This window comes from Pleurodeles waltl, chromosome 2_2 (assembly GCF_031143425.1).
Source record: "Pleurodeles waltl isolate 20211129_DDA chromosome 2_2, aPleWal1.hap1.20221129, whole genome shotgun sequence".
In the NCBI taxonomy this organism is placed as follows: Eukaryota; Metazoa; Chordata; class Amphibia; order Caudata; family Salamandridae; genus Pleurodeles; species Pleurodeles waltl.
The window spans coordinates 1,193,169,322-1,193,190,904 of NC_090439.1; the positions used below are offsets into that span (position 1 = coordinate 1,193,169,322).

Here is a 21,583-nt window from a genome sequence, read left to right on the forward strand (position 1 = left end):
ATAATTCTTGGGGAGAGGTCAGATCTGAGTCTACCAAGTACTGGTGCAACAAATCAGACACAATTGTTAAGAATATGCTCTCTCAGGGTCACATTGTACATGCTTTCATAGTCAGATACTTTACTGCCATGCAACCAACCCTGCAAGGCCTTCACTGAACAGTCAACAAAATCTGTCCATTCTTGAGAGGACTCTTTTCTGGTGTCTCTGAACTTAATCCTGTATTGTTCAGTGGTTAAGCCAAATCCATCCAAGAGTGCATCCTTCAAAACTTTGTAGTTATTGTCGTCACTTTCTCTGACAGTAAGGAGCCTATCCCTACCCTTTCCAGTGAAAGATAGCCACAAGGTAGCAGCCCACTGCCTTTTAGGGACCAACTGTACCATACAGGCCCTCTCAAGTGCAGCAAACCACTTATTAATATAATCCCCCTCCTTGTAAGGGGGGACTATCTTATGCAGGTTTCTGGAATCTTACTCTCTAACAGGATTACTATCTGAAACACTGCTGCTGCCACCATGGGGAACTAACCCCAATCTCTGTCTTTCCCTCTCTATATCCAGGGATTCCCTGTCTAAGGCCAGGTGCTGCTGTTTAAGCTTCAGTCTGGTCTCTTCCAACCTCAGCTTTCTGAGTTCCCTGTCCATTAAGTTATCCTCAGGGTGGGAGGCTTGGGAATGTTTGGACACAGAGGAGATTTGGGAATTGGCAGAGAGAGACCTGTCCCTAACTGGCTGGACCCTAGTAACCTGGCCTCTAGGAGTGAAAGATGCCCTACTAATGTGTGACCCTCTAACACTACCATTGTCTCTAGGAGGCCTGCTAGAGGGCAGGACCTTGTAAGAACCCTCCTCAGCATCTTCAGGGAACTACTCTGAGTCTGACTGGGAAGCCTCCCCTTTTTCCACCCTCTCCTGAGATGGGCCAGACTGGTTCTGGTCATCCTGTAAGAGTAGGTTAAAGAGAAACTCTTTTGTTGGACTCTTACCTATGCTTAAACCTCTATCCAGGCAGGGACCCCTCAAACTTTTATAGTTTAAACTCTCATAAGTTGCTTGAACAATTGTGGGAGTGGGCTCTACTGAAGACATGATAGACAAGGTTTAAGGACAGTGAGAGAAAAAGTTTTAAAACTTTAGAAAGCACAGAGAAAATCTTTTTCAAACTTTTGGAAAATGTTTAAAAGTTTTCAGAACTTTTCAGAAACTTATTAAAAAGTTTTATTGCAGAAAAGTAAACTGTTTTGGTTCAATGTACATATACTGAACTATTTGGTATATGATTTTCTTATGAAAAGCACCAAATGACAAAGTGGTAAAGCAGTTACAAGTACTTATCCCACCGCTGCACCACCAATGTAGGAGTCTGGCCTGGCTTATAGTGGGTACCTTGTAGTACTTACACCTTGTGCCAGGTCCAGTTATCCCTTAGTAGTGTAGAAGAGGTGTTTCTAGCAGCTTAGGCTGATAGAGGTAGCTATGACAGAGCAGCTTAGGCTGAACTAGGAGACATGCAAAGCTCCTACTATACCACTGGTGTCATATGCACAATATCATAAGAAAACACAATACTCAGAGTTACTAAAAATAAAGGTACTCTATTTTAGTGACAATATGCAAAAAGTATTTCAGAGGATACCCTCACTTAGGAGGTAAGTAATATACACAAATTATATGTACACAAACCCAAAACAGGTACGTAACAGAAAGAAAAGTAGTGCAAACAATGTAGAATCACAATAGGATGCAATAGGTAGACATAGGTCTAGGGGCAACGCAAATCATATTCTCCTAAAGTGGAATATGAATCACGAATGGACCCCAGACCTATGGGAGAGTGTAGAGGGTCGCTGGGACTGTAAGAAAACAGTAAGGGTGTCCAAGATACCCCTCCCCAAGACCCTGAAAAGTAGGAGTAAAGTTACCCTACTACCCCAGAAAGACAGAACAGTCGTGATAGGGGATTCTGCAAGAACCACAAGCACCAGCAAAACACTGAAGACGGGTTCCTGGACCTAGGACCTGTAAAGGAAGGGGACCAAGTCCATGAGTCACACAAGTGTCCAGGGGGGGCAGGAGCCCACTAAACCCCGGATGAAGTTGCATAAGGGCTGCCTCCAGGTGGAAAAAGCCGAAGATTCTTCAACAACGGAAAGTGCCAGGAACTTCCCCTTTGGTGAGAAGATGTCCCACGGCGTGCTGGAGGTTGCAGAAGTACTCCCAGGCAGAAATACCACAAACAAGCCTTGCTAGCTGCAAAAGTCACGGTTGAGGATTTTGGGTGCGGCTGGGGACCAGGAGGGACCAGGATGTCGCCACTTGGATGAGGAGACAGAGGGGGTGCCCAGCAAGTTAGGGAGCCCCCGCAGAAGCAGACAGCACCCGCAAAAGTACCAGAACAGGCACTTAGATGATCTGAGGACAGCAGTCATCTCAGAGTCACAAAGGAGGGTCCCACGACGTCGGAGTCCAACTCAGCGAGTTGGGCAATGCAGGATAGAGTGCTGGGGACATAGGCTAGGCTGTGCACAAAGGAAGGCCTGGAAATGAGCAAAGAAGCTGGAGCAGCTGCAAATCACGCAGTACCCAGGTTTGCTGTCTATCGTGGGCAGGCAAGGACTTACCTCCACCAAATTTGGACAGAATGGCCACTAGACTGTGGTAGGCACTTGGACCCAGCTCATGTGTTCCAGGGACCACGCTCGTCAGGATGAGAGGGGTCCCAGAGTACCGGTGACACTGAAGTTTGGTGCCTGCTGGAGCGGGGGAAGATTCCGTCGACCCACAGGAGATTTCTTCTTGGCTTCCAGTGCAAGCTGAAGGCAGACAGCCCCAAGAGCATGCACCACCAGGAAACAGTTGAGAAAGCCGGCAGTATTAGGCACTACAATGTTGCTGATAGTCTTCTTGCTACTTTGTTGCAGTTTTGCAGGCATCCTGGAGCAGTCAGCGGTCGATCCTTGGCAGAAGTCAAAGAGGGAGATGCAGAGGAACTCTGGTGAATTCTTGCAAATCGTTATCTGAGGAAAAGCCCACAGCAGAGACCCTAAATAGCCCTCAGAGGAGGATTGGCCACCTAGTCAGGTAAGCACCTCACAGGAGGGGGTCTGACATCACCTGCTGGCACTAGCCACTCAGAGGCCTCCATTGTACCCTCACACCTCTGGATTCAAGATGGCAGAGGTCTGGGACACACTGGAGGATCTCTGGGCACCACGCCTGAGGTGGTGATGGAGAGGGGAGTGATCACTCCCCTTTCCTTTGTCCAGTTTCACGCCAGAGCAGGGACAGGGGGTTCCCTAAACTGGTGTAGACTGGTTTATGCAAGGAGGGTACCATCTGTGCCCTTCAAAGCATTTCCAGAGGCTGGGGTAGGCTACTCCTCCCCAGCCCTTAACACTTATTTCCAAAGGGAGAGGGTGTAACAACCTCTCTCAGAGGAAGTTCTTTCTTCTGCCTTCCTGGGACTGGGATGCTCAGACTCCAGGAGGGCAGAACCCTCTCTGTGGGTTGGCAGCAGCAGTAGCTGCAGAGAAAACCCTACAGAGCTGGTTTGGCAGTACCCGGGGTCCATGGTGGAGCCCCGGGGATGCATGGGATTGGCACCCCAATACCAGATTTGGCATGAGGGGACAATTCCATGATCTTAGACATGTTACATGGCCATATTCGGAGTTACCATTATGAAGCTACAAATAGGCATTGACCTATTTGTAGTGCACGTGTGTAATGGTGTCCCCGCACTCACAAAGTCCGGGCAATTTGCCCTGAACTATGTGGAGGCACCTTGGCTAGTGCCAGGGTGCCCTCACACTCAGTAACTTTGCACCTAGCCTTCACTAAGTGAAGGCTAGACATATAGGTGACTTATAAGTTACTTTAAATGGCTGTGAAATAACGTGTGCGTTATTTCACTCAGGCTGCAGTGGCAGTCCTGTGTAAGATTTGTCTGAGCTCCCTATGGGTGGCAAAAGAAATGCTGAAGCCCATAGGGATCTCCTGGAACCTCAATAACCTGGGTACCTAGGTACCATATACTAGGGAATTGTAAGGGCGTCCAGTGTGGCAATTAGAATTTGTGAAAATGGTCACTAGCTTACAGTGACAATTTTAAAGGCAGAGAGAGCATAAGCACTGAGGTTCTGGTTAGCAGAGCCTCAGTGACACAGTTAGGCACTACACAGGGATACACATACAAACCACAAACTATGAGCACTGGGGTCCTGGCTAACAGGGTCCCAGTGAGACAAAAAAAACACACTGACAAATAGGGTTTTGACTATGCGCACTGGGGTCCTGACTAGCAGGATCCCAGTGAGACAGTAAAAACACCCTGACATATACTCACAAACAGGCCAAAAGTGGGGGTAACAATGCTAGAAAGAGGCTACCTTCCTACATTAGGTGATCTAGTTTTTACCTCGGGAAACCAACGTGTGGTTGCCATGAAGCCCTGCACAGTACATAGAGGGCAGCCTCCTACACTGGTGACCTCCTAGATGGGTCACTCAAACATAACAAGTGAGTTGAAACAGTCATGGTGTAATAAAGATGTTACTTTGTCATGAATCATTGTAATAAGTGTGATAAAAACATATGAAGTCCTCATGAAAACCCAATAAGAACATTTATCAGAAATAAACTTTGTATTTATGCATTCTTTCATATACTTGCCATTAGACTTCAATGGTCAGAACAGCCCCTGAGGGCACCACAATAAAAATGGAATTTAGAAAAAGCATTGTAATTTAACCATATAATCAGCCACTAGAAAGTGTAACCACATGAAAACAATATGAGGAAAAACATGGCAGTGTAACCAATGCAATTGTTCTATGCCCTCTAGAGTTTGATTGTATGGTTATACTGTAATGTTTTTTAATGTGATTACATTGTAGTGTTATTTCATACGGTTATGTCATCTAGAGACTTACAATCAACCCATAATGCAGTACACATTTTCATGCCTTTCAGGATTTCCAAAATGTTACCATACACAAGGCCTCTAGAAGACAAACTATTCCCAGCTATAAAGCTGTGCCGGGAAGAGCCGTGCTCAGGTTTTCCTTCCATTTTCTATTTAGAAAGCAACCTCTTGCCATGTTTTTTTTATATATTTTGTTTCGTGGTGGGGGTGCCGGGTCCCACATGGGCACCCCAGAGATTGACACTGTTGGAGACCATTTCAGGGAGCCCATCCCCAGCTGCTCTTGTTGTCTCCCCGCACCGGCAGCATGTTTGCATGTTGCTGGGGGAGCTGTCCTTCTATGTGTCTGCCCGCTCCAGTGGGTAGACGGGTGATGTTGGGGCTGCCTCCTGTGGCCCAGGAATGGGGTCCTGGTCCCTTCCTGCCTCCTCCTGTGGAAGTGCAGAGGCATTTCTCTGCCATTATATGTAAACAGGGGTCAGGGATGGGGCCCGGGCTCGTGCCATGAGAATATGCCTATCGGATGTGGTTCCCGTGTGAGTTAGGAACACAGGGAGGGGGTCCTACACATGCCTTCTCTCCCCAAAAAAATAGTGCAGCTTCCTTGCCTTATCCTCAGACCCTGGCCCACCATGGGGCAATTTCAATGGACCGGCAGTAAAGCCCTGCGTGATCGGTGGCAGAGAAGGTCAAAGGTTGCCAAACTTTAAAATGTTATAACTTGGGCTCTGTTTCACCATTTTGGATGATCCTGGACTCATTTTACACCTGGTGGTGAGTTCTATCCACCAGAGGCAGTTGCAACAATCCTTCATACCTCTAGAGCAGTGCAGTCCTCCAAAAGCTGGTCCTTCTTGCTCCCTGCACCAGTTCTCCTTTGTGACTTTGTTGGTGGGCACAGAAAAGTCCAAGGCCTCCCCAAACTGGTCCTGAGGGGAAGTAAGGGGGCCAGATTCTCTGCCCCTTAGGAAGACCCATTGGTCCTGAGGTAAACTGGATAGAGTCCTGGGTCCTGAGTAGGAGTAAGGCAGTTCCTCCTTCCAGTTCTCCATGGCTGTCCCAGGATCTAGCAGTGAAGCAGGTAGGAAGTTTGCAGGCAAGAGAGAGTCTTCAACTTGTGCAAGAGTTTTAAAGGGGAGAGGAAGATTCTGGAAGACAGTTACCCCAACCAATCCTAGGGCGCCACATCACCTCTCCACCACTAGCCCAACCCTCCTGCACAGCATGTGGGGACAATTCAAAATGGCGTCATCAAGGAACCGCTGGTCACATCAGCTCCTGTTGTCTCAGCTCTACCCCTCACTGACATCACTCCTGGGAACTTGCACACTGAAATGTTAAAGGTGGCCTACCTGTGGTTTGGCTCCATCTATATGGGCACTCTTTTTTTTTCAGTGGGCTTGGGCAGGCCCATTCCTGGTGCAATGTGACAGCTGAGAGATTGATACAGAGCATTCTGCCTACCCCTTTTCCTCCTCAGGAACAAGGTGAAGTAGTGGTAATTGCTCTTTCTATGTAGGGGTAGCATTTGTTCCCGCTACTGGAGAAAATGTCATTACTGGACACAGCAGGGTTACAAGAAGTCTGGCCTCTGATCCTGTGCTTAGCCAGGGAAATATGAAAACTCAGGACTACCTAAAAGATTTAAAGTTATTATTTTGGGAGTGGTAGATTTGATTTTATGGTACAGGTTGCACTTTAATTCAGGACCTCAATGGTCTCTGTAGGATAGGAAGGGAAACTACACTGTAAGGTAGTTCCCTCCCCATGTGTATAGTGGAGCGTCACTATAGTTAAAACAGTGAAGCAGGCTGACTTTCCCTAATAGTGTACATCACCCTCATGAGGCCTATCGCAGGTGACTATTTATCCCTGCAAGGTCCCCATTGTGCCAAGCTACCTGTGTGCTATTACTGGGCTGTGCACAACAGTAGTCTCCCATAAGTAGCCTGCCCATGTGTGTGCACACGAGTTCACATATAACCAGTCAAGTGCCCCTTACCCTTGCTGCATCACAGCAGCCTTATCTTAAAAGGCGGACACTGGAGGTGAACATGCACAGTCATTTACTGTGGGATTATCGTGGGTGAGACACAGGTAGTGAGCCTCACCCACAGTAAAAAAGTCTAAAACCTTGGTGATCAAAAAGGCAAAAACTCCAGGTGTGCCGCTGGGGCAGAACCCAGTGCAACAATAGTGCATGGACGTTGCCACACACGATGAGGGCAAATTCGAGTTTCAGCAGTTTACACTGCTCCTGCAGTCTGCACTGGCAAGCCAGCTATCAGTAGTTTACTTCGGTCAGTAAGGGTGAGACAAACAATACTTCAGGCCCTGTACACCACTGCTACCATATACTAGGAACATGGAAGGGGGTTAAAGTCCTTGCAAATTGGGGTTGCCAATTCACGTATACCAACCTTAGGAAGACAGCACTGGTACTGAGGCCAGTTAGCAGTCTCCAGTGCACTTTCAGAGTCCAGCAGCAAGTAGTCCAAATGGGGAAAAAAAGGGGGGCACCGGCAAAGAGCCTGTTTTCCTACACACTAGGGGGCAGATTTAAGCACCACTTTCCTTGCACCCCTTAGCACCCCCCTATTGCCACCATGTGTGCGCTGTATCTACGACAGGCATGGCGCAGGGTAAGGGGCAATAGCGTAATTTTTAGGGTCGAGTATGCAAAGCGCTCTGTCACTGTTGTAATCTCTCAATGGGCTTTTAACCACACCCATGTCACGCCCATCAGTTTGGTTTGTTCATGGGCTTTCCTTTTAAAATTTGCTTGATTTCATTGTGAAAGGCATCCATACGTCATGCCTTTTTTGGTGTTTAGCCCTCCTCAAGTGTGCCGGCCAACTACTGAAAACATATGAGGCTCCATGTTTTCTGTATAGTTTCTGGACAACTTTTTCCCTTTATTTCGTAGGCAGCGCAATCTCGCTGGGCAGTAGTCAAGCGCTTTGCATGACTTCTACCCTGTTACATGGATAATTGCACTTTTGCCGGTTACGTGGATGTTAGAAATGGGGTCTCTAGCTGGAAGTTGGTTTGCACCCTATCCAAGTGGGGACCTTTATTCTAGTCAGGATAAGGGAGATACCCACTCAGATAACCCCTGCTCACCCCCTTGGTAGCTTGGCACGAGCAGTCAGGCTTGTCTTAGAAGCAATGTGTAAAGCATTTGTACATCACACACAGTAATACAGTGAAATCACTACAAAAGGACACAACACCAGTTTTAGAAAAATAGCCAATATTTATCTGTGTAAAACAAGACCAAAACGATAAAAATCCAACATACAGAATTAAAGATATGAATTTTGTAAGATTTGTCTTAAAAAACAGTTCCTTGAAGTCGATAGCTCCACCTGGGGCTAACACAGCATTGTGATCAACAAAACCAACAGTTCATGCCAGCCGCGGCATTGTAGGCCAGCTATGGTGTCGGGAAGACCCACAAAACAGTACCTTTGGAATTGCAGGGCATGGATATCCTCACTGTGAGCTCCGGAGAGTGTCACAGTGCCAGTTCCGGAGTCGGTGCGGGGGTCGTTGGGCCCTTGAAGTCACAAGCGTGCAGATCAAACTCTGGGCTGATGAAGTCAGGAGCGCTGGCATGGATGGCGTCAGGACTTCGGTGCGAAGCGGGACAATGCAACGTGCGGTGCCCACAAGTCACGGTGCAGGCAGCAGCTCGGTGACGCCATCCAGTGAGACCAGGGCTGGAGTGTGAAGCAGGGCAGTGCGACATGCGGTGTCACTAGGTCTTGGTGCAGGCAGCGGCAGCATCGTTCCTGAAGCGCCGTCGTCGGTAGGCCCAAGCCAGCGGTGCGGGACAGGACGGTGCTTTGTGACCGTCATGACCGGTGTCCACAGGCCACGGTGCAGGGAGGGATGCCTGATGACGACACTGGAGTCTATGATGCTGGCGTCTGTGGATTGGGACTGTGAAACGGGACAGTGCTTTGTGTACCTCATGAGCGGGCCACGGTGCAGGAAGCGGCACCGGTGTCAGCAGGAGCTGTGGTTTCGGGGATGCCCAGGCTGCGGTGTCAGCAGGCGATATCGGAGTACGAGGCCCACAGGTTGCGGTGTGAGTAGTGCAGCTTCATGCGGCATCAGCAGGTCACGATGCAGGCCAGCGGCATCGTTGGCTGCGTCGCAGTGGTTTCTCCTCTTGAACAGCACAAAACACACATTTCCCAGTGCTGCAGTTCGAGGAAACTGAAGTCTTTGGTGTCCCTGAGACTTCCAACAGGAGGCAAGCTCTACTCCAAGCCCTTGGAGAACTTTCCCAAGCAGGACACACAGCAAAGTTCACCCTTTGCACTCTTTTTAGGCAGAAGCAGCAACTGCAGGCCAGTCCAGCAAAGCAACACAGCAAAGGGACAGTACTCCTCCTCCAGCTCTTCAGCTCTTCTCCTGGGCAGAGGTTACTCTTGATTCCAGAAAGATTCTAAAAGGCTGGGGTTTTGGGACTTCTTCTTATACCCCCTTCTGCCTTTGAAGTTGGCTAACTTCAAAGCAAAGTCTCAAGTGTTTGTGAGATCCTTCCTTGTACAGGCCAGGACCCAGACACACACCAGGGGGTTGGAGACTGCATTGTGTGAGGGCAGACGCAGTCCTTTCAGGTGTGAACGACCACTCCTCCCTCCCCTCTTGCTCACATGGCTCTTCAGGATATGCAGGCTACATCCCAGCCCCCTTTGTATCACTGTCTAGAGAGGTGCAAAACAGCCCAACTGACCCAGAAAGACAATCCACAAACAAGCAGAGTCACAGAATGGTGTAAGCAAGAAAATGCCTACTTTCTAAAGGTGGCATTTTCAAACAGACAATTTAAAAACCAACTTCACTAAAAGATGTATGTTTAATTTGTGAGTTCAGAGACCATCAACTCTGCATTTTCATCTGCTCTCAAACGGAATCTGCGCTTTAAGGATATTTTTAAAGGCAGCCCCCATGTTAGCCTTTGAGAGAGATAGGCCTTGCACAGTGAAAACCGAATTTGGCAGTATTTTACTGTTTGGACATATAAAACACACTAGTATATATCCTACCTTAAACATACATTGCACCCTGCCCCTGGGGCTACCTAGGGCCTACCTTGGGGGTGCCCGACATGTAGTAAAAGGGAAGGTTCAGGCCTGGCAAGTGGGTACACTTGCTAAGTCGAATTGGCAGTTCAAAACTGCACACACAGACACTGCAGTGGCAGGTCTGAGCCATGTTTGCAGGGCTACTAATGTGGGTGGCACAACCAGTGCTGCAGGCCCACTAGTAGCATTTGATTTACAAGCCCTGGGCACCTCTAGTGCACTTTACTAGGGGCTTACCAGTGAATCAAATATGCAAATCGTGGATAATCAATCAACAGTACAATTTACACAAAGAGCATATGCACTTTAACACTGTTTTTAACAGTGGTAAAGTGCAAAGAGTCCAAAAGACAACAAAAACTAGTCAGACAAATTAGAAGGAAGGAGGCAAAAAGACTGGGGATGACCCTGCAAAAAGGGCCAGGTGCAACAGAGGATAATTGCAGTTTTGCTGATACGTTTCACTGAAAGCGAACTTCTGTTTCCCTTTGTGTGTCTGATTCACGCTCATGGTGGCCGTCGGCTCACTTATGTATGTAATGTGAGTAATGTGAGTGTGTAATGGTGTGAGCCAGTCTAGTGGCTGTGCACGGGGCTTATCACTGTGATAACTCTGGAAGGCAAAGGGTACGGTTCTGGGAAGCAGGGAAAGGTATATAATAAAGGTGTAAGGCGGGAAGATCAATCCTGTCCCTTTACAGTACTGAGTAGCACTGTGTGCGTGTCTGGTGTACGCTATTGCTGCGCGCTGGCTGTGAGAAAGTCTAGCCTTGTTACCCCCACTTTTGGCCTGTTTGTGAGTGTATGTCAGGGTGTTTTCACTGTCTCACTGGGATCCTGCAAGCCAGGGCCCAGTGCTCATAGTGAAAACCCTATGTATTCAGTATGTTTGTTATGTGTCACTGGGACCCTGCTAGCCAGGGCCCCAGTGCTCATACGTTTGTGACCTATATGTATGGGTTCCCTGTGTGATGCCTAACTGCCTCACTGAGGCTCTGCTAACCAGAACCTCAGTGGTTATGCTCTCTCTTTACAAATTGTCACTAACAGGCTAGTGACCAATTTCACCAATTTACATTGGCATACTGGAACACCCTTATAATTCCCTAGCATATGGTACGGAGGTACCCAGGGTATTGGGGTTCCAGGAGATCCCTATGGGCTGCAGCATTTCTTTTGCCACCCATAGGGAGCTCTGACAATTCTTACACAGGCCTGCCATTGCAGCCTGAGTGAAATAACGTCCACGTTATTTCACAGCCATTTACCACTGCACTTAAGTAACTTATAAGTCACCTATATGGCTAACCTTTACCTGGTAAAGGTTGGGTGCTAAGTTACTTAGTGTGTGGGCACCCTGGCACTAGCCAAGGTGCCCCCACATTGTTCAGGGCAAATTCGCCGGACTTTGTGAGTGTGGGGACACCTTTACACGCGTGCACTATACATATGTCACTACCTATGTATAGCGTCACAATGGTAACTCCGAACATGGCCATGTAACATGTCTAAGATCATGGAATTGTCACCCCAATGCCATTCTGGCATTGGGGAGACAATTCCATGATCCCCCGAGTCTCTAGCACAGACCCTGGTACTGCCAAACTGCCTTTCCCGGGGTTTCACTGCAGCTGCTGCTGCTGCCAACCCCTCAGACAGGTTTCTGCCACCCTGGGGTCTAGCCACGCTTGGCCCAGGAAGGCAGAACAAAGGACTTCCTCAGAGAGAGGGTGTTACACCCTCTCCCTTTGGAAAAAGGTGTTAGGGCTGGGGAGGAGTAGCCTCCCCCAGCTTCTGGAAATGCTTTCATGGGCACAGATGGTGCCCATTTCTGCATAAGCCAGTCTACAGCGGTTCAGGGATCTCCCAGCCCTGCTCTGGCGCGAAACTGGACAAAGGGAAGGGGAGTGACCACTCCCCTGACCTGCACCTCCCCTGGGAGGTGCCCAGAGCTCCTCCAGTGTGCTCCAGACCTCTGCCATCTTGGAAACAGAGGTGCTGCTGGCACACTGGACTGCTCTGAGTGGCCAGTGCCAGCAGGTGACGTCAGAGACTCCTTCTGATAGGCTCCTCCATGTGTTGCTAGCCCATCCTCTCTCCTAAGTAGCCAAACCTCCTTTTCTGGCTATTTAGGGTCTCTGCTTTGGGGAATTAATTAGATAACGAATGCAAGAGCTCATCAGAGTTCCTCCCCATCTCTCTCTTCACCTTCTGCCAAGGAATCGACCGCTGACTGCTCTGGAAGCCTACAACACTACAACAAAGTAGCAAAGACGACTACTGCGACCTTGTAACGCTGATCCGGCCGCCTTCTCGGCTGTTTTCCTGGTGGTGCATGCTGTGGGAGTAGTCTGTCTCCTCTCTGCACTAGAAGCTCCGAAGAAATCTCCTTTGGGTCGACGGAATCTTCCCCCTGCAACCGCAGGCACCAAAAGACTGCATCACCGGTCCTCTGGGTCTCCTCTCAGCATGACGAGCAAGGTCCCTTGAACTCAGCAACTCTGTCCAAGTGACTCCCACAGTCCAGTGACTCTTCAGTCCAAGTTTGGTGGAGGTAAGTCCTTGCCTCCCCACGCTAGACTGCACTGCTGGGAACTGCGTGTTTTGCAGCTGCTCCGGCTCCTGTGCACTCTTCCAGGATTTCCTTTGTGCACAGCCAAGTCTGGGTCCCCGGCACTCTAACCTGCAGTGCACGACCTCCTGAGTTGTCCTCCGGTGTTGTGAGACCTTCCTTTGTGACTTCGGGTGAGCTCCGGTTCACTCCACTTCGTAGTGCCTGTTCCAGCACTTCTGCGGGTGCTGCTTGCTTCTGAGTGGGCTCTTTGTCTTGCTGGACGCCCCCTCTGTCTCCTCACACAATTGGCGACATCCTGGTCCCTCCTGGGCCACAGCAGCATCCAAAAACCCTAACCGCGACCCTTGCAGCTTGCAAGGCTTGTTTGCGGTCTTTCTGCACGGAAACACCTCTGCACGACTCTTCACGACGTGGGACATCCATCCTCCAAAGGGGAAGTTTCTAGCCCTTGTTGTTCTTGCAGAATCCACAGCTTCTACCATCCAGTGGCAGCTTCTTTGCACCCACAGCTGGCATTTCCTGGGCATCTGCCCACTCCCGACTTGATCGTGACTCTTGGACTTGGTCCCCTTGTTCCACAGGTACTCTTGTCAGGAAATCCATCGTTGTTGCATTGCTGGTGTTGGTCTTCTTTGCAGAATTCCCCTATCACTACTTCTGTGCTCTTTGGGGAACTTAGGTGCACTTTGCACCCACTTTTCAGGGTCTTGGGGTGGGCTATTTTTCTAACCCTCTCTGTTTTCTTACAGTCCCAGCGACCCTCTGCAAGGTCACATAGGTTTGGGGTCCATTCGTGGTTCGCATTCCACTTCTAGAGTATATGGTTTGTGTTGCCCCTATCCCTATGTGCCCCCATTGCATTCTATTGTGATTATACATTGTTTGCACTGTTTTCTATTGCTATTACTGCATATTTTGGTATTGTGTACATATATCTTGTCTATATTTGCTATCCTCATACTGAGGGTACTCACTGAGATACTTTGGCATATTGTCATAAAAATAAAGTACCTTTATTTTTAGTATATCTGTGTATTGTGTTTTCTTATGATATTGTGCATATGACACCAGTGGTACTGTAGGAGCTTCACTCGTCTCCTAGTTCAGCCTAAGCTGCTCTGCTAAGCTACCTTTTCTATCAGCCTAAGCTGCTAGACACCCCTCTACACTAATAAGGGATACCTGGACCTGGTGCAAGGTGTAAGTACCCCTTGGTACTCACTACAAACCACGCCAGCCTCCTACACTGGCCCCTGCTGGTTTTCCAGCAATACACTGGTGACAAGGGTGGGATATCACTCCTGCGCTCACTCACCTGTGGTGCTGCAAATTGGCAAACCCCGACAGCGCTGAGATCGCATCAATAGCAGAATGGCTTGCTAGAGACACCAGGCGAGGAAAGGCCACACTGGGCGGTGTGGAACATGACCCGAGGTCCAACGAGGCCTGCTGTCTACAACCTGAGGCGTGTGCCTATCTCATGATGAAGGCAAAAGATAAGGTAGTGTTGACGTGTGCAGCCACTGACAACCAGGTGGCTCTAGGGCCCCACTGTTCTGCCTGCCACTGTGCGACGTGCTGAGGCCTACACAGTCGAACAACAGATTCAACACACACAACAAGAAGGCCCTGGGTTGGACCAATCTCTCAGGTGTCAGTCACCGCATGCGTGAGTGCTCCTACATATCTGTTGATCAAGTGGAAGTTAAGGACAGCCAATGGCACCAAACTATATTTGAGCGGGAATTCGCATGTGTGCAAAGAAGGGTATAAGAAACTTTGAAGTAGTCTGCAGTCAGTGACTAGCCTGAAATGAGTGTCGTAGTGCCCATGGCGGATGATCCAACTCCTGTTACCCACCACCGATCCAGTCGAGCTACTGGAAAACTATTTTGTAGCCACCTGTGAGTGGGACGGGGCTGTCCAGAGTTCTCTTCTCCTCCATTTTGCATGGGATGAAGTATACAAACTTTTCAGACACCTACCGAATACAGGTGCACATGACGACTACGCCGCAGCAGTAAGAGCGTTAAATGCGCATTTTGACCCTCAACTAAAGCCAAACTTTGAACGTTTTAAACTGCGCCAAGTGCGCCAAAGAAAGGGAGAGACAATCAATCAGTTTCATCCCCGAATCTGTGAGCTGGAAAGCGCATGCATGGAGGACAACCAACAGAAGGGGATACGTGCATAAGTCACTGGAGTGGCTGGTACTATGGTGACTGCGGAAAAGGGGAGAGAGTCATGGACCCGGAACATCTCCTGGTTTCGAAAAGCTACATTTGTGGAACACTCGGACGAACTGGCTGGTGATGACTAACCTCTGGGGTGGTCAGTAGGTGGTACCCCGGGAGAAGGACACAAGGGTAATCCACCGGCAGCGACTGAGCTGTCTACTCGGACACGACCTGTAATCAGTGCCCCAGTGAGCAGGAAGGTGAAGGTAGGTCCGAGTCCACGAGGTACAATTCAAGACCGAATCCACATCCCAGTCAAAGACTAAAAGATTTTGAATAGACCTTGAAGTTCTAGATGTTTTGATCCAGTTGGGGAGGGATGTAATGATGTCAGCTGGTCTAGTGGCTTGGCAGGGGTCTGACCACTGTAACAGCCCCGGAAAGCAAAGGGTGTGGTTCCGGGCGAAAGGTGGAAGGTCAGTCCTGTCCCTTTGCAGGACTGAGTAACACTGTGTGTGTCTGGTGTCTGTTATCGCTGTGGGCTGCACACACCCCCACCCGACACGCACCCCAGGGGGCTTGCCCAGCATTACAATGTGAAACTGTTTTACTTTTCATTTTCAGTTTATGTGGCATGAAAAGTCCGGTTAGGAGTTTACAGCGCTAATAGCTCTAACTCGAGCAAACGCGAGACCCGTTGCATTGCAAATGCTTGTTTACGTAGCACACACCGCCCCTGGCCCAGCTGGTGGGAATAGCTCGTTTATATACTTAAAGAACACCAGTCATAGGGTTACAGCCAGATTGCTTCGGTCGCATGAAAGGGTCGCATTTTCTTCTGCACCTGCGACCCTCGCAGCCAGGAGAGAGCTGGCAGCGTTGGCAGAGGAAGGTGGTTTTAAACTGCGCTGCCTCGTGCCACCGGCTTTCCTGGGCAGGAGCGGGTGCTGGAACTGTATTATATATTTGCATATTTAGATCTGGAAATAATAAAAGTATCTGCTTGCGTCCCCCTCCCCCTCTCCTCAATGTTGTGTGGCATTGCCCCTTCCCCTGCGACGGCTGTGCCCTCGGGGGGTGGCCACCAACTACCTGGCGTCTCTGGGCACCTCTGCCCGGGCCCCAGAGGAGCGCTCGGAGTGGGTGGTGCCACAGGGTGCCACAGGGTGCCACAGGGTGCCCAGTCCGCGCAGTTCAAGCCGAAACCAGCCCCGTGTGGACCGGCTGCCCTCCTGCATCGAGGCGCTTCCCACAGCCTCCCACGCCCCCTCAAGCATCACCTGGCACCAACCTGGCAGGGGAGGCTTCTGCTCGGGGGTCCTCGTGCTCCAGGAAGAGCGCGCCTTCTGCTCTCTGGAGTCCTCTCGCACCTCCGACCTCTTGGATGGGAAGGATCCTGCCCGTGGTTATAGCGCTCAATGGAGGGTAATTCCATGCAGGTGATAAGCGACCCGCGAAGGATTGGCTGCGCTCTCGGCCCGGGGCCTCCCGGTGCCAACCAGCTCATAGCGCCTCGAAGCCAAGCCATGCCTATAAAACACCGACGGACACGTTTCCCGATAGCGGGGATTAATGAGTAGAAGAAACAAGATAAAACGACCTCTGCAAACTTCTTTAAGCCTACCTAAAAACTTGTAAACTTACAGTGAGGATGGGCGGCTAAAGCACGAGGGCAGGTGAGAAGGCAGCTCCTAGAAGCAGGCAGACGGACCCCGTCGTGACGCTTGCTCCCCCAGATTCTCTAGCAAACTTGCAAAAAGTACAGATGATGGAGGGAGTGCTGAACAATGCAAACACTCACCCCTGGCACAGACGCCTGCAGAGAGAATCCAGAGGATGCCCCTGACTGTGACTGCCTGGTAACAAAGAACCTGACATCTGGAAGAAGCACTGCACCCGCAGCCCCAGGCCCGGGAGAAACCAACTACTGGTGCAAGAGTGACCAGCAGGCGGCCCTGCCTACATCACCAGAGTGACCCCCGGGTCCCTCCACTGATTTCAATCACAAACCCAACGCCTGCTTTGCACACTGCACCCGGCCGCCCCTGTGCCACTGAGGATATGTTTTGTGTGCCTCTTTGGGACCCCCCAGTGCTCTACAAAACACCCCTGGTCTGCTCCCCAAGGACGCACGTACGTACCTGCTAACAGACTGGAACCATAGCAACCATAGTCTCCAGAGGCGCCTATGATATACGGGCTCCTCTTGGACCTCTGGACCTGACCGGCCATTTGTTGCTGGTGCTGGGTGTTTGGGATTGAATTGAACCCCCAATGGTGGGCTGCCTATGCCCCGGAGACTGAACATGTAAGTGCTTTACTTACCTGACAAACTAACCTTTACTTACTGTAGGAAAGTACCATCTTGCCTGGCATGTTACCCCCATTTTTCACTGTATATATGTTGTTTTAGTTGTATGTGTCACTGGGACCCTGTTCACCAGGGCCCCAGTGCTCATAAGTGTGCCTGAATGTGTTACCTGTGTAGTGACTAAATGTCTCACTGAGGCTCTGCTAATCAGAACCTCAGTGGTTATGCTCTCTCATTTCTTTCAAATTGTCACTAACAGGCTAGTGACCAATTTTACCAATTTACATTGGCTACTGGAACACCCTTATAATTCCCTAGTATATGGTACTGAGGTACCCAGGGTATTGGGGTTCCAGGAGATCCCTATGGGCTGCAGCATTTCTTTTGCCACCCATAGGGAGCTCTGACAATTCTTACACAGGCCTGCCACTGCAGCCTGAGTGAAATAACATCCACGTTATTTCACAGCCATTTTACACTGCACTTAAGTAACTTATAAGTCACCTATATGTCTAACCTTTACCTGGTAAAGGTTAGGTGCAAAGTTAGTTAGTGTGAGGGCACCCTGGCACTAGCCAAGGTGTCCCCACATTGTTCAGGGCCAATTCCCCGGACTTTGTGAGTGCGGGGACACCATTACACGCGTGCACTACATATAGGTCACTACCTATATGTAGCTTCACAATGGTAACTCCGAATATGGCCATGTAACATGTCTATGATCATGGAATTGCCCCCTCTATGCCATCCTGGCATAGTTGGCACAATCCCATGATCCCAGTGGTCTGTAGCACAGACCCTGGTACTGCCAAACTGCCTTTTCTGGGGTTTCACTGCATCTGCTGCCAACCCCTCAGACAGGTTTCTGCCCTCCTGGGGTCAAGCCAGGCTTGTCCCAGGATGGCAGAACAAAGGACTTCCTCTGAGAGAGGGTGTTACACCCTCTCCCTTTGGAAAATGGTGTGAAGGCAGGGGAGGAGTAGCCTCCCCCAGCCTCTGGAAATGCTTTCATGGGCACAGATGTGCCCAATTCTGCATAAGCCAGTCTACACCAGTTCAGGGGACCCCTTAGCCCTGCTCTGGCGCGAAACTGGACAAAGGAAAGGGGAATGACCACTCCCCTGACCTGCACCTCCCCTGGGAGGTGTCCAGAGCTCCTCCAGTGTGCTCTAGACCTCTGCCATCTTGGAAACAGAGGTGCTGCTGGCACACTGGACTGCTCTGAGTGGCCAGTGCCACCAGGTGACGTCAGAGACTCCTTCTGATAGGCTCCTTTAGGTGTTGCTAGCCTATCCTCTCTCCTAGGTAGCCAAACCCTCTTTTCTGGCTATTTAGGGTCTCTGTCTCTGGGGAAACTTTAGATAACGAATGCAAGAGCTCATCAGAGTTCCTCTGCATCTCTCTCTTCACCTTCTGCCAAGGAATCGACTGCTGACCGCGCTGGAAGCCTGCAAAAATGCAACAAAGTAGCTAAGACGACTACTGCAACTCTGTAACGCTGATCCTGCCGCCTTCTCGACTGTTTTCCTAGTGGTGCATGCTGTGGGGGTAGTCTGCCTCCTCTCTGCACTAGAAGCTCCGAAGAAATCTCCCGTGGGTCGACGGAATCTTCCCCCTGCAACCGCAGGCACCAAAAAGCTGCTTTACCTGTCCATTGGGTCTCCTTTCAGCACGACGAGCGAGGTCCCTCGAATCCAGCAACTGTATCCAAGTGACCCCCACAGTCCAGTGACTCTTCAGTCCAAGTTTGGTGGAGGTAAGTCCTTGCCTCCCCACGCCAGACTGCATTGCTGGGAACTGCGACTTTTGCAGCTACTACGGCCTCTGTGCACTTCCGGCGGAAATCCTTTGTGCACATCCAAGCCTGGGTCCACGGCACTCTAACCTGCATTGCACGACTTTCTAAGTTGGTCTCCGGCGACGTGGGACTCCTTTGTGTAACTTCGGGTGAGCACCGTTTCACGCATCCTCATAGTGCCTGTTTCTGGCACTTCTCTGGGTGCTACCTGCTGCTGAGAGGGCTCCTTGTCTTGCTCGACGTCCCCTCTGTCTCCTGACGCAATTTGCGACATCCTGGTCCCTCCTGGGCCACAGCAGCATCCAAAAACGCTAACCGCACGATTTGCAGCTAGCAAGGCTTGTTGGCGTTCTTTCGGCGGGAAAACACTTCTGCATGACTCTCCACGGCGTGAGGGATCCGTCCCCCAAAGGGGAAGTCTCTAGCCCTTGTCGTTATTGCAGAAATCTAAGCTTCTTCTGTCCAGTAGAAGCTTCTTTGCACCCACAGCTGGCATTTCCTGGGCATCTGCCCATCTCCGACTTGCTTGTGACTTTTGGACTTGGTCCCCTTGTTCCACAGGTACCCTCGACTGGAAATCCATTGTTGTTGCATTGCTGGTTTGTGTCTTTCCTGCAGAATTCCCCTATCACGACTTCTATGTCCTTAGGGGAACTTTAGTGCACTTTGCACTCACTTTTCAGGGTCTTGGGGTGGGCTATTTTTCTAACCCTCACTATTTTCTAATAGTCCCAGCGACCCTCTACAAGGTCACATAGGTTTGGGGTCCATTCGTGGTTCGCATTCCACTTTTGGAGTATATGGTTTGTGTTGCCCCTATCCCTATGTGTCCCCATTGCATCCTATTGTAACTATACATTGTTTGCACTGTTTTCTAAGACTATACTGCATATTTTTGGTATTGTGTACATATAACTTGTGTATATTTGCTATCCTCATTCTGAGGGTACACTCTGAGATACTTTGGCATATTGTCATAAAAATAAAGTACCTTTATTTTTAGTATAACTGTGTATTGTGTTTTCTTATGATATTGTGCAAGTGACACTTGTGGTACTGTAGGAGCTTCACTCGTCTCCTAGTTCAGCCTAAGCTGCTCTGCTAAGCTACCATTATCTATCAGCCTATGCTGCTAGACACCCTATACACTAATAAGAGATAACTGGGCCTGGTGCAAGGTGCAAGTACCCCTTGGTACTCACTACAAGCCAGTCCAGCCTCCTACACTTACCTCCCCCAGGAACTGTTGAAGTTTGCAGTGTCCACTTTTAAAATAGCAGATTGCCATCTTATGCCAAACTGTGTACATTACTGTTTTCATTCAAAGTTCCATATTTACCTATGCCAAGTACTGTACAATTTATGTACTTACTTGAATTCTGAATCTTGTGGTTCTAAAATAAATTAAGAAAATATTTTTTTCTATATAAAAACCTATCGGCCTGGAGTTAAGTCTTTGAGTGTGTGTTCCCATTTATTGCCTGTGTGTGTACAAAAAATGCTTAACACTACCCTCTGATAAGCCTACTGCTCGACCACACTACCACAAAATAGAGCATTAGTTTTATCTATTATTGCCAATATCAACCTCTAAGGGGAAACCATGCCCTGAGTACTTAGGTGCCCAGGGCATGGGGTACTATGGGTAGGTCCCTGAGGGCAGCAGCACTGAGTATGCCACCCTCTAGGACCATGCATCCAGGTGCACCCAGCACTGCCAGTGCAGTCTGTGTCCTGGTGCAAACCTAAAACCCAAACTCAACGTGACACACTGCCTGTGTGTTCTGACCACCATACACTGCATGTACAGCCCTAAGGCAGTGTGCCCCTCAACACCACTGTTTCCAAGATGGCAGAGGTCTGGGACATACTGGAGGAGCTCTGGTCACCTCCCCTGGGAGGTACTGGTCAGGGGAGTGGTCACTCCCCTTTCTTTTGTCCAGTTTCGCGCCAGAGCAGGGCTGGGGAATTCCCTGAACCGGTGTAGACTGGCTTATGCAGAGATGGGCACCATCTGTGCCCATCAAAGCATTTCCAGAGGCTGGGGGAGGCTACTCCTCCCCAGCCCTTCACACCTATTTCCAAAGGGAGAGAGTATAGCACCCTCTCTCCGAGGAAATCCTTTGTTCTGCCTTCCTGGGCTGCCCAAACACCAGGGGGGCAGAAACCTGTCTGAGGGGTTGGCAGCAGCAGCCACTGCAGTGGAAACCCCGGAAAGGCTGTTTGGCAGTTCCCGGGTTCTGTGCTAGAGACCCGGGGAATAATGGAATTGTTCACCCAATGCCAGAATGGCATTTGGGTGACAATTCCATGATCTTAGACATGTTACATGGCCATGTTCGTAGTTACCATTGTGACGCTGTACATAGGTAGTGACCTATGTACAGTGCACGCGTGTAATGGTGTCGTCGCACTCACAAAGTCCGGGGAATTTCCGGGGAACCTCCTGTAGGAAAGTACCATCTTGCCTGGCATGTTACCCCAATATTTAACTGTATATATGTTGTTTTAGTTGTATGTGTCACTGGGACCCTGCCAGCCAGGGCCCCAGTGCTCATAAGTGTGCCCTGTATGTGTTACCTGTGTTATGACTAACTGTCTCACTGAGGCTCTGCTAACCAGAACCTCAGTGGTTATGCTCTCTCATTTCTTTCCAAATTGTCACTAACAGGCTAGTGACCAATTTCACCAATTTAC

At 49.7% G+C, this 21,583-nt stretch overlaps 1 protein-coding gene across 1 annotated transcript in view; it reads right to left on the minus strand.

The window, feature by feature from the left end:
* Positions 1–16,168, minus strand: part of LOC138275227 (verrucotoxin subunit beta-like) — a 426,431-nt gene extending 410,263 nt beyond the window's left edge. Inside the window, exon 1 of the mRNA XM_069219075.1 lies at positions 16,069–16,168. The gene's annotated coding sequence lies outside the window, so the exon portion shown is untranslated. The remainder of the gene's footprint in view (positions 1–16,068) is intronic.
* Between the last annotated feature and the right edge of the window lie 5,415 nt (positions 16,169–21,583).